At 37.9% G+C, this 14211-nt stretch overlaps 1 pseudogene; it reads right to left on the bottom strand.

Annotated features, from left to right (window-relative positions):
• Positions 1-8169: 8169 nt before the first annotated feature.
• The window catches only part of LOC127432692 (galactose-1-phosphate uridylyltransferase-like), a 180031-nt pseudogene continuing 173989 nt past the window's right edge, over positions 8170-14211 (bottom strand).

Raw genomic sequence — 14211 nt, 5'->3', positions numbered from 1 at the left:
TGGAATCAGTTGGTTTGAAACGCAAGGTGGCGTGACTGAAAACTGACTGAGGAGGGCAACTATAAGGAGGGGCACCTGCATCCAACCAGCGGGCCGCTGAAGGATTTTGAAAGGTGTCTTGGAGGACAAAGTCAGAGACTGTACCACTAGGGGCAGCTCGGCTCCTAGCGTGTGTTCTTGGGTTTCTCAGGGGCACATTTCTACGCGTATCGCTAAAAAGGCGGCCCTTTTCTATGTCAGATGTTGTGCTGTGCGTTTCAGCTGCACTTATCTGATCTGACTCTACTTTTAGCTGGGCAGCTTGAAGCTGCCTGCGCAGGGCTTCGTTTTCCTCCTGCAGTCGGGCATTATCTTTCTGTGCCTGGACTTTCTCAGCTTGAGTGCACCTAATTTCTTGGTGCAGGCTGAGATTTTCCCTCTGCACCGCATGATAGCTGCTCTGCAGCTGTGCGAGCTGGGCCTGGTGCTCGGCGGTTTGCAGTTGGGTTTTGCGGTGATGAAGAAGGAACATTTGGCCCACAAGGTCCAGGATTGTGCACATTGGCTTCCCGACCGGGTTGTTGACATAATCAACTAGTCCCTGCAATGCTTCATCACAATGACTAACATTGTAGCCTTTAAGGTTATTTCTCTCCTCAATGGAGAGACGGAGGACAGCAGCAACTACATCTTGCAGTGCTGGGTCGACTAACCTCTGTGGAGCTTTAGCTCCAGTCACGCAGGGCGACTGGTGACTCATTTTACTGGGGCCGTAAAAATTCTTGTGATAGTGGCTCTGACAGCTTGTTGTTTTACAGTTGATATAATGCTAACACGAAAGCACAGTTGAGAGGCTTCGACCTGTGGCTTACGGTCTACTGTTATGTAATGTGCAAATTTCACTGCGTTCTCTCTTTGGTGGACATCAGTGAAGTGACTTGGCACCTCTCTGTAACATTTAGATGAAAGTGTTAGGAGTTAAATAACAACAACAGCAGGTTTTAAGCAGACTATAGTAAATTTACCAACCCCTAATTCACTCTTAAGAGCACTTTCACACCACACTGGCTTATGTTTGGCAAGTTTTGAGAAGTAAATTGTCACACAGAACCAAACTTTGAAGTAAGGATTTCAAGTTATTACTTTGGATTCTTATGCATACACACTGTGACAGAACTGGCACGTAGGATGCCTCACACGAGGCACCAATTATTATGTAGGGCTTTACTGGTTGTTTAGATCAGTGTTACTATCAGAAATAATTAATAATTATTTCTGTAGTTATTAATCAATATTTAAATTAATTAATTGGATCTAACTCATTAAAACCTCATATGGGACTTCAGTAAATGTAGTGTGCTACGTTTAGGAGCAAGTTTGGTTATTAGCAATAATTAATAATTATCAAAGATAATTATTAATTATTAAAATCAATAGACATTGATGAGAATCAATGTTAGCTTTTTTTAATCCTTTAAAATCAACACCTATCAAAGATAATCGTTAATTGTTAACATCGATGAAACATTAAAATTAACACTAGCTCAAATTCAATCAAAGATAATTATCAATTATCAAAAATCAATAGAATATTAGTAAGGATTAACATTGACGGGGCACCACCCTGAAATCAGGGACTAATAACCGAATATTAAAACAGTCTCAATATTAGACTGTTTTCTTAGGAAAATCAACATCCGAAGAATATCGATTTTCGGGAAAAAAAAACAATGAATGAAGGTTTGAATCCGAGCACTGACATCCCGTCAGCATGACACAGGCGTATGCAAAACAAACCAAAACACTTCTCTTTGTAGTAATATCAATTAATAATTAATACAATGCAGTCAATAAACTTCCGACTTACAACTACAAACTAAACAGTGACATGATTAGATATGGAAATAAAAATAATTCTATAACACAAGGTGTGTGTGTGACAGTGTGTGTGTGTGTGTGTGTGTGTCAGTGTGTGTGTCAGTGTGGTTAGTGAGAGAGAGAGAGAGTGAGATGATTAAGTGACAGCCTGAAAGCTGATTTCGCGATAGCTGGAGATAAAGCAGCCGTGTTCATCACTCAGAGACGCGGTTTTACGAGCGGGGCTCGTAAAAGTCCCTTGTTATTTGACTCTTTAATGGATGAACTCAGTTGCTGTCTCACCCACGATGGCGAAAATGCACAACAGTCCAATTTGGTTGGACCACAATACAGCAAAACAAAATCGTGATAATTAATACCCTGAGTATTAATAATGAGCGGACATGGCGGTCCGTAAACTGTACAAGCAAAAACCTTGAAACACAAGAATAGCACACTATAATATTCTATCTCTGCCCAGACATAAACCTCTTACTTGAATCGCATGAGGACACAGGTAGAATGTGTTTTCCTCCGTCCTTTAACTTTGACCCGGTTCCTTGAGGCTCGGGTGATGATGGGGGCCGTTTCCTCACGCTGTCGGCGGGCAGTACGGCTGTTGATTCTCGGCGGGCTGGCGGAGAACTCAGAAATGTCAACTTGATTGAAGATGGAAGAGAAATCTTTAATCTCTTCACTTCTGTAGGCCAACGGATGAAGATGCGAATTGCTCGGCGGTCTCCTTCGGATCCGTTAGAGTGTTCTGTTGAACACAGAGTAATCTCAACTCATCCAGCGAGATGGAGATTGTATGGCTACAGTTTCAAGTCGGACATTACTTCCTTATGCCACAAGGCTGCACCGGAGAGCAGCAAAAAGCTACATCCGTATTCGGTGAACTAAGTCGCTGGAAGCAACTTTGGAAGCATTTCAGAATTATTTGAAGTCCTGATGATGTCATGTTTGAGGGACGTTCTGTTGTGTGCCTCATCCAATAGGAGTTGAGAGCTTGATCCTTTAGAGAGCAAGGCTTCATGGATCTGTAGTCTGTTTTCTACTCCCTTTGTTTGATTTTGGCGCGATTTTTATCAGTAAGATTTATGACTTAGAAGGTGGGGGCTTAAGTTATGTTTTTACGACTGTGTTAGGCCTGCCTTTGTCTTCTATCTGAATACATGAGGCCCAACACCCGCAAGACTTGTGGAAGTTATGGGTATGGTCCCTCAATGGGGCGCTCTTTTGAATGAAAGCCCACTGTGGTTGAAACCATTCTGAATGCTAGACCTCCATCAACTAGGAAGCTTTATACATTCAAGTGGTGTATTTTTGCTTCTTGGTATACAGCATGAGGTGAAGATCCAGTTCATTGCCCTGTCGGTACAGTGATGGATTTGTTGCAAGAGCGTTTTGGGCCCTGGTAACACTTAAAGTCTATGTTGCCGCTATAGTGGCTGAGCATGTGCTTATCAATGGAGTCTCTGTCGGTAGGCATTCTCTTGTCTCTCGTTTTATGTACGGGGTACGCAGGCTTAGACCTTTTCGTCCCATCCGCATTATGGGATTTATCTGTTGTTTTGGAGGCACTCTCAGGTGCTCCATTTGAGCCCTTGGCAACAGTCACTGATAAGTTTCTGACTCTTAAAACGGCCCTGCTGGTGGCATTGTCATAGTTTAAAAGGGTTAGTGATTTGCATGCCCTGTCAGTTAATCCCTTATGTATGGATTTTGTGCCAGGGTGTACAAGGGTGGTGTTAAGACCTCGTTTGGGCTATTTGCCCAATGTTATTTCTATGTAATTTTGCTCGTAGACTATTAATTTTCAGGCTTTCTATACTCCTCCATTTGAGTCTGAGGAGTATGAAAGACTGCATATGTTTTGATATGCTGTGAGTTTATGTTGACCATACTAGCCAGTGGCGTAAGTCAGAGCAGTTGTTTGTGTGTTTTGGTGGCTGCAACGGGTGTTTCGGTGTCCAGGCAAAGACTGTCTCATTGGCTTGTTGATGCAATTTCAAGTGCTTACGAAGTGCGGGGTTTACCTTCGCCTTTGCGTATTCAAGCTCATTCTACGAGGAGCATGGCATCCTCATGTGCGTTGGCTAGAGGTGCGTCCTGAGATGACATTTGTATAGTGGCAGGATGGTCCTCTCTGCCTGCATTTGTTAGATTTTATAATCTGAACGAGGGTTTGACTCCTGCTTCCCAGGTTCTTTCATTTGGAACAGGAATAAACTCATAATTCCTTCTGTTTTATTCAGACGCTTTACCTAGCTTATGCACTGCTATATGCTTGCCACACGGGCGTAGACAGTTGGCAGCTACTGTTCGCATAGCGTGAATGTATATCGTTTCCAATATGACTATGCAGCTCAAGTTCCTACGATAGGGAACCTCTCAGTTACGTGAAGCGTAACCCTGGTTCCCTGGGTGGGAACGAGACGCTACGTAAGCTGGCCATACTCTCTAGCAGCTGCATAGACTCGTGCTTCCTACAGAAAATCTGACTTTGGTTGCAAGGGTGTTGATAGGTGTTCTGTGTTTGGCAGTTGCAAGATGGTTTTTGTCTATTTTCTGGGGTATTGTTAGGTGGTTACAGGGTGTTTTGTGTGGTTGATAGGGTGTTGTTAGGGTGTTCTGGGTGTTTGCCAGCGTGTTGTTAGTGGGTTGAAAAATGTTTATTTGTTTAGTTGCTGGGGCATTGCTAGGGTGTTTGCCAGGGTGTTGTTAGTGGGTTGAACATTTTTTTATTTGTTTAGTTGCTAGGGCATTGCTAGGGTGTTTGCTGGGGTGTTGTTAGGTGGTTACAGGGTGTTCAGTATGATTGCAAGGGTGTATCTTGGCTGTTGCTATTGTGTTTTGGGTGGATACTAGGTTTTTTCTGGATGTTTACCTAGCAGTTGCTATTGGGTTTTGAGTGGTTTCTAGAGTGTAACTACGCTATTGCTATTGTGTTAATGGATACTAGTTTGTTACTTAGTGGCTTCTGTTACTGTAAATCCTGGTCCCTGTTTTATGTCTATGGGATTTTTTTCACCTGTTTTATCATCAAGGCACTCTTCTCAGTGTCAGAAGCAAACTTAACTCAAGAATGCAAATGCAAAGGTGAGTGCTTGGCCAGCACCTTGCAAATGCATGGTCCTGTTGTACATATATTACATTCGATCTTGTGTTGGTCTAGTGGTACCAAACCTCTGTACTGGAGGGGGTGATAGAGTTCCCTTTAAATGTGTGTTTAATTAAACCACATATGTTACTATTCAGATAAAAACATATTGATTTTAACAAACTCTCTCATCAAGGTACTTTTTATTCTGTCTACCATGACAGTAACTTACTGTAAAGAGAAAACTAAACAAAAGCAGACAGTGTACGCAAATGCCAGCTACAGCATCCCTTGCGAAAACACTGAGAATGCATTGTGTAGTGGATTGCAGTCTGACACATTTCTCATAAAAAAAAAAAAAGGTTTGGTAACACTTTATAATAACTACACGGTATAAAGTATTTGTAAAGCATTTGTTTATAGTTAATTTATCATTTATAAATTATTGTTCCTACATTATTAATACATTTATAAGCTACTGTACATATAAATTGTATGTTATTTTTTTCTATTCACTTCAGAAAATGATTTATTATTGTTTAATAAGTTAATATATAGGCAGTTTGATAATGTTTTTTTTTTTATCCTTAGTAAACAACTTGTTAATCATACCTAACTATGTATTTTAGTCGATGCAAACCAGTGGTAAAGAAGTGTTTATGAGAACATTAAGAAAGCATAAATTCATAGTTAATAAAGATATTAAATATGTAATTAATTAGATACACATTTCTGCTTAATGTGTTTATTAATGTTTTAGGAACACTTACTATTAAATCAATTAATGCTTAATAAAAGTCATAATAAAGCACTTAATATATGAAAAGTGAGAACTATATATGCCTAATTAAACATTTATTAACATGGTTCAACAGTAAGTATGGCCAGCTTGCCCGGGTGAGAGTTTTGCCCTTTCTGGCCAGTACTGCGTTGACACAAAATCTCCAGCTGATCTTGTAAATGTGCTGTACATGTGTCCTAGTCTGATTATTAAACCACAGCAGCCTGCAATTTAATTTAAGAAATATCCAGTTCTCTTGTGTTGCATGCTTCAAAGTGATGTGTGAAGGCATTGGCCTGCTAAAAACATCACAATATGACTTCTGTAATCTGTGTATTAGATTACAGAAAGAGAAACTCTCATTTAATGCAAAGCATGCAACACATTCCAGACTATTTATTTAATGAAATTGTAGCCTCTTATGGTGTAACAATCAAATGACCACATAGCAAACTGCTTATCAAGAAATGTGAAGCTTCCATCAAACAGAAACAGAAACTGAAACAGTGAGCCATCAAAATAAAAATTAGGTTTAAATGGACGTGTGAAACTGAAATTATGACAAAAAATATATTACTACTGCACAGTAAAAAATTTCATCAGGTTCTATTTTTAATGCCTTGCCTACTTAAACATTTGAATTTTCTTTGAAGTAATAAAAGTTGTTGATGTATTGAATACCTAATTTTGCTCATCAAAACTTTGGCTAGAAATTGTTTTCTATGAGAGACAAATGTGTCTTCTTGAAGGGGGCGGCCTGAATCTGAAAGCTGAATTCTTCGTTGATCAGCATTCAAATCTTAGGACGTTTTTGTCATACTGCAGTCATCTGTACATTTAAATACTGTGCTTGTATCTTTTTACTACAAGGATTGGTACCTGAGATACAAATCCACCCCTGCAATCTCTGAAAAATTATTACATAAATGCCCTATTCAGTAACCACAAACTACTGTTATTGTTCCATCCGGCCTAGCGCTAAGAAAAGTTACATGTAAGGCGTGACAATGTCACTTGTACACTTCAGCAGCATAGTAAGGAAACTTTCACTGATGAAGTTTAATAGGCACTGAATTGGCCAAATATCATTTAAAGTCAATAATATAATGTTTCATGCTCTTTTCTATTTAGTTTTTTTTTTCATGTGACCGCGGTGACTTGCTGCCTGTTTCCATATTGCGCGCACAGAGACTGTAGCGGGATTTTTGGACTTTCCTTCTGGAATCGGATTAAATCTAATGAAATATTTATAGTAGGGCCACTGGTGAAACTGAATTAAACAGTAATTTTAATTGGCAATAATGATAACAAGTCTGCTTATAAAGCTTAATAAGATGCAACTTACTAAAGTTGCATTTGAGCAATTAAAGGATCTCTTTTAATAAACTGTGGATTTATGTCTGTTTTGTTTTTTTTTGTTTTTTTAAGAAGCCTTAGTGTCTGTTTTGAGCCTTTGTGATTGAGATGCTGTGGAGATGGTTGTTTTCAGAGTAATGGATCATTAATAAATGACCCATTAGGCATATACAGTTCTCACTTTAGATTAGGTCACGCAAAATGCTTAGTTGGCAATTAGTCAATGCTTTATTATGACCTATATATTAAGTAATAATAGCTTTAATATTAAGTTTTACTAAAACAGTAACAATTACATTAATTATGTTTAAATGTAAATCCAATTTATTACATATAATTTCTTTATTTACTATGAATTCATGCCTTGTTCATTTGCTACAGTGAATATAAACAAATAACAAACTATCTGTATGTAGCTTATTAACATAGGGACAATAATTTATAAATGACCAATTGACTATAAACTAATGCTTTACAAATACTTTATATCGTGTAGTTATTATAAAGTGTTACCAAAGTTTTTAAACGTTTCTAAAAACGTCAGTGTTTGTTTTTTTGCGTAAAGTATGTTCAGGCCTTAGCCATGTGATTTGAGGTTATCATTCATGTGCATAGCAGTGTGGGGTGAGTTAAGCACCACAATTTAATACTTAACGTATAAATGATACAATCTCTTTGTGTGAGCATTAGCAATAGTGATTACTTCACTGATGCTTGCCTCAGCAAATGCTAATAATTAACAACGAAAAGCAGGTTCACATTTGTTTGTCAGTATGTTTCCCTCAAAAAATGATGTAGCTAAAGAAGAAAAACTGACTAACACAGAAACAAAAACTAGTCATTTCAAACTTTATTGAAAATCTGTTTGGCCTTTGAGGGCCTTACAAAATTTGTGTGTCAATTTTCATTTCTAACTTAAATGAGAACAAAATAGTGTTTTAAAAAGTAGTTAATAGTTAAAATCTTAAACTTTGCTCTAAAACAAATGAGTCATCTTATAGTTCCATCTGTTTCAAACTGTTTTATGTTCTTAATATTTGGCCATTGGACAGATGGTGGCCGACAGGACACACTATATTAGTTCTCCATCCATTCACCCTTCTGTCTTTTTCATCTTATAATGCTCCTCTCCCAGCTTCCTTAACTGCTCTGCAGCCTGTGAATTATGAGGAAAATGAAGAAAGAAAAACAGAATAACAAATAAGGGACGATTATGAACATATATACAATATAGCATACATACATAACATACAATATTTAGGACATAAAATGGAAAACTGGATTTTGTTTGCTGATTTTGAAATAAAAAAAAAGATATTCAGGCCAACTCTAGACACTGTCTGCATGGTTTTTTACATCCAATTCACAAAAGAAATTAAGCAAATCAGATGACAGCGGCCAAAACATTTAATAGCACAACAATAATTGTTCCAAACAAATAGTGCTGGCTTTTATGAATAAAGTGAAATATATAATAAAATTCATTAAAATGAAGTAAAGGCCTATACCAGTGCCAATTGCTGCTGGTTGTGGGTGGTTAGTGAATAAGATGCAGGTTTTTGCACTTAAATAGTGAATTTGCCCCTTAGGTGACAAATTTCATTACTTTAAAATAGCTTTAAATTTCTAAATAAGCTTGACCATAAAACATCTGCACAGCTTGCTGGGATAGAGGCATAATATCACAAAGATAAAACTGTGGCAAAATGGCAAAATGCTGTGAAAGCAAATTATGAAAAACACACAGTGTGACCCAGACCCTGAAGCGACAGCAGACTTAGGTATTCATGTCTACCTCACACGGAGGAGGAAGCACAGGTTGCCTGCTCTCTCCTGAGATAAGCCCCTGCAGGGGGTGTGATTAAACGTCCGTGTCACATCCTGATCCAATCTCACCACCACTACACTCTTTAATTCCTGCGTAACTGCCGCTGTGGCGCGGTATGATGGAGGCGGGTGCCGGTGTTGAGTGAGAGGTCAGTCTCATAAACACTGGCAGCTGGGCTCACCGCTGGAGTGTCGCATTCATAAAGCCATAATAAATGTTACAGCACATTAAATCACCCCAGAGGTGCAGCTCGATATTCCAAGTGAAAGCCACTCAGTCGTTTTAGCGCCCACCGCATTATGCTGAGCATCCCTGATAAGAGTCAAGTAAACTTGGCAATAACCGCTGTGTGCTTGTGTGCACTAAAGACAAGTTGGAAACATTGCCTTGGGAGTAGTGCATTGCTCTGACTCGTTGAGCATGGTACATATATGCAGGTGATCCAAGTTTGAATCTGGCCTTGTGTGATTTAAGGAATAGTTCACTTAAAGCTGCACTTTGTAAGATTTTTTTGGTCACAATTAACAAAAGTTTATTATTGAGTGAGTACATAAAAAGTCCATGTTCAAATCACTGTCCAAATAATTATTTTTATTTAGAACTGTTAGGTCTGATTTGACGCAAAATTGCAGGCTTACACTGTATGTCATTCGTCCTTGTGTGTTTACCTAGGCTGCGTCCGAAACCAAAGGTAGCTGTTTTGTTGCCTCGTTGCCCTAGCAGTCAATGACTCAACAGACAGCGTTCGTGTATTAAGGTACCTCCAGAAACTGGTTTCGGACAGGCTACTGAGGCAGCATAATGTCACATCGTTGCTAGGATACCAGCAACTGATTATCGCCATCTGGTGTCCACTAAAGGTAATGCATCTGCTTCGTTGCGGTTCGGTTGGACTGACAGGTCTAACAATCTAGAACAAATCAGGAGAGTTTTGGCGATAACCAAGTGTATATTTAATAACTACAATACTACTTTCTCACTAGAAATGGAATCAAAAGCTGGAAAAAATGAATAAAAACATTCATTTATACACAAATTGGCTATCAAGTGCCTCTTCGGCCGGCATAATTTTTTTCTGCTCAACTGCTGTGGATCCGCACGCACAGGATTGTGGGATTTCATAGGCAGCGAAGGATACATCTATGCTGTCTTCAAAAATCGATCAGATGAAGGTATCTCAGTAGACAGGATGTGACATGAACATTGGATTCGGATGTGCCTTGGTCCCTTCCTACCTCCATATACAGCCTCCGGAGACAGTGTTTTCCTGGTTTTGGAAGCAGCCTTCATGTCTGTAAGCTCAGAAAGAAGGACTGTGTCACGTGAATGTCAGCTGTAGGGAAGCTATGGCAGTTCAGTCAGTCACAGTTCAGGACATCAGTCTCCAAATAGATTTTTAACTTACTCAACTGTTTGGTGAAGTTGTTTACTTGCTATAATGCTTGGATATGTTTGCTGGTAGGGTTGTTGAAGCTTTAATTAATTGAACATGACTCATGTGTTTAGCGATTGTGATGTGTTTTTCCTTTTTTTTTTTTTTTTTTTTTTAAGTTGCTGTAACATGTTTACTAATATTCATGACTTATCTTTTTTTTTATTTTTTTTTATTTTTATTTATAACATTTTATAACATTGCTGCAGTTTTGAGGTTCCCTAAGTGTGTGTGCCCCCGTTTTCATATTTATTTTACCCCAGTTTCAGAAATGCACAAGTTGCTGTCATTTTTCATTGCCCTTTTAGTAGATAGTTTGTTTAAACAGAGTAGACAATTTAGATTTGCATCTAAACAGCACTATACAAGGTGGCTGCCCATGAATGTATGCTCATCTCACGTTGTTAATAATGTACCGATTTCATAGAACAGTATTTACATATTAATTTGTTTAGTGCGTAACCATCTCTTTTTTAGAACTTTACTTCCTAAGAAACTATTAAAGAAACTGTTTATCATTGTAATTGTTATATTGTATATTATTGTATATTATTTTCAGGTCTAATAAAGTTGATTTCATCCCCATCATTACTGAATACCCTTTGGTGTTTTTAGCTTTTTTATTTTTTTTTTTTTTTTTGTGGCCAGTGCATAGACCTACTATTGTAGTATTACGGTTCACTTGCACTGTCCACTGAGTGTACAATTGATATGTGTAGTACAATGCAGACATTACAGGAATATAGTTCACCCAAAAATGTAAATCCTCACATCATTTACTCACCCTCATGCCAGATGTGTATGACTTTCTTTATTCAGCAGAAAACAAATGAAGATTTTTATAAGAATATTTCAGCTCTGTAGGTCCATACAATACAAGTGAATAGGTGCCAAAATTTTGAAGCTCCAAAAAACACATACAGCCATCATAAAAGTAATCCATATGACTCCAGAGGATTAATTAATGTCATCTGAAGCGAAAACACTAGGTGTGGGTAAGAAATAAATCAATATTTAAAACTTTTTTTTACAAAAAATGTTTGCTTCCAGCCAGCTGTGGTATGCACGCTCACGAGGGTCGAGATCACGCAGTTGGAAACACTCACGCGACGTTGGAAATTTCACGCTAGAACTGACGCGTGAAATACTTAAAATACGGAAGCGCTGTGTTATTTACAACAGAGGAAGTATGTTGTAAAAAGTTGAATTGGTTTTACTATAGATTTGTATTTGTATCTGTTTTTTTTTTCAAAATGGTGCTTGAGTGTGCTTATCTTGGATGCCTCAACCTACTGAAAAACATTTGATTGCGTCTGTGGGTATCATCCAACACACTATCATGGCGAAATCATCAGGATTCATTCGACTTTTCTAAATTTGGCTAATTCGTATGATATCGTGCGGCTGCAATTGTTTGAATTCTTATGACGTTCACTACAGCCAATGTCCAACGATGTCCATCGCTGGACATCGTTTCCATCTAATACATGACAATTACTTTCTTCTGTCACACACAACAGCTTCCTATCATGTTTACACACTCTACTGATTGGTTAAGTTTAGATAAGGGGTTTGGGCATAGTATTTATAAGTATGTCCTTAATGCCTCGCACGTGAAACTCATGCTTACTTCCGCATTAGACATCCTGGAATTTGCACGTGATGAAGTCGTACGAGTTTATGAGAACAACATCGTGCAAGACCACAGGAAATAGCCAACTTGTAAATAATGTACGACTTTTCATGAGTTCGGGTTGGTATCATCGCAAGAGGAAAGATTAACTTTTCACAGATTCCCTATCAGTGATCCTGAGCGACTGAAGCTATGGCTGCTCGCTGACTCTACACCCACTGAGTCACTCAAAATATTAAGTGTGTGCAGTGAACGTGTATGCAGAAACAGATACAAATACAAATCTATAGTAAAACCAACTCAGCTTCTGTACAACATTCTTCCTCTGTTGTAAACAACACAGCACTTCCATATTTTAAGTATTTCATGCGTCAGTTCTCACGTGAACTTTCCAACGTACTTTCCAACTGCGTGATCTCGACCCTCGTGAGCGTGCATAACACAGCTGGCCGGAAGCGAAATAAAAATAAATAAATAAATATTGATCTATTTTTTTACACACACCTAGCGTTTCGCTTCAGAAGACATTAATTAATCCACTGGAGTATTTAGGCACCCATTCACTTGCATTGTATGGACCTACAGAGCTGAGATATTCTTCCAAAAATCTTTGTTTGTGTTCTGCTGAAGAAAGAAAGTCATACACATCTGAGATGGCATGAGGGTAAATGATGAGAGAATTTTCATTTTTGGGTGAACTATTCTTTTAATGTATAGTGGATAAAACACTTGAATAATCATATTAAAATATGCAATGAAGAGTTGTTGTTTATTTTCCTCAAAACAAGTAATATCTAGGTTATAAATGTTTAAAAAAAAATAACATAATATTGTGCTGCCAAAACAGTGCCAACCCGAATCTCAGAATAGCATTCTGAGATGCTATTCTTTTCGCCACAATTTTACAGAGCAGTTATCTGAGTTAACATAGACTCTGTCAGTTTGAACCAGTCTGGCCATTCTCTGTTGACCTCTGTCATCAACAAGGCATTTCCGTCCACAGAACTGCTACTCACGGAATGTTATTTGTTTTTGGCACCATTTTGAGCAAATTCTACAGACTGTTGTGTGTGAAAATCCCAGGAGATCAGTAGTTACAGAAATACTCAAACCTGCCCGTCTGGCACCAACAATCATCCATGCGATTATCTAATCAGCCAATCGTGTGGCAGCAGTGCATAAAATCATGCAGATATGGGTCAGGAGCTTCAGTTAATGTTCATATCAACCATCAGAATGTGAAAAAAAATTAATCTCTGTGATTTGGATCATGGCATGATTGTTGGTGCCAGATGGGCTGGTTTGAGTATTTCTGTAACTGCTGATCTCCTGGGATTTTCACACACAGCAGTCTCTAGAATTTACTCTGAATGGTACCAAAAACAAAAAAAACATCCAGTGAGCGGAAGTTCTGTGGACGGAAATGCCTTGTTGATGAGAGAGGTCAACAGAGAATGGCCACACTGAAAAGTGTAATAATAAATGGGCAGATATGTATTTTTCTCTTAATACAACAATTTTGAGTGAAAATGTGATGGCCAGAATATTGGATGTTAGGACTTCCAATTAGTGAGTACTAATTTGTAAACTGCTCCAAGAAATAGTTACATTTTAAACACGTTGATCATTAATAAACACCCAGTAGCCTACTTCCAAATGTAATGACACTATAATTGGAGAGAAAAAAGTCTAATTTGAATAACGACAAGGGTATTAAACATGCATTATTGTTTTTACAAATATTTATTAATGTTTAAATAATTACATATTCTAATGAATAAATTATTCAGATTTTTTTCTAAATATTATAGTTAACCCCCACAGAAAATAAAAACGACATTATTGCATTTTCCTATTTAATATGCAGCCATTTATATTCACAACTAAGCATTGTTTGTATGTAAAGTTTCCCATTTTGTGACTGAGAAGGTTAAGTTTTCTCCTTTTGATGTCTTTAAGATGACTGGCAATATAAATGATTTGTTATAATTTCCAAAAGTCAGTTAATTTTATAAGCTATTATATAGTTCAAATTACTTTGTCAGATGTCGGCCAATACTAAAAGAGCAAGTATTTGTTTGAAATTACGCAAATTGCCCAATTAAGCACATGGACACCAAATGTTTTTAACTTACCTTGCAAAATTGTGAGTCACTGTTATGTTCATAAGGACTCTTATTTTGATATGGTTTTTGTCTTCTGTCATTAGTTTGCCCCAAACTACATTCCCCATGTTGCACTG

This window comes from Myxocyprinus asiaticus, chromosome 42, assembly GCF_019703515.2.
Source record: "Myxocyprinus asiaticus isolate MX2 ecotype Aquarium Trade chromosome 42, UBuf_Myxa_2, whole genome shotgun sequence".
Classification (NCBI taxonomy): Eukaryota; Metazoa; Chordata; class Actinopteri; order Cypriniformes; family Catostomidae; genus Myxocyprinus; species Myxocyprinus asiaticus.
The sequence above is the reverse complement of the archived record's forward strand: the minus strand, read 5'-3'. Positions and strand labels throughout refer to the sequence as shown.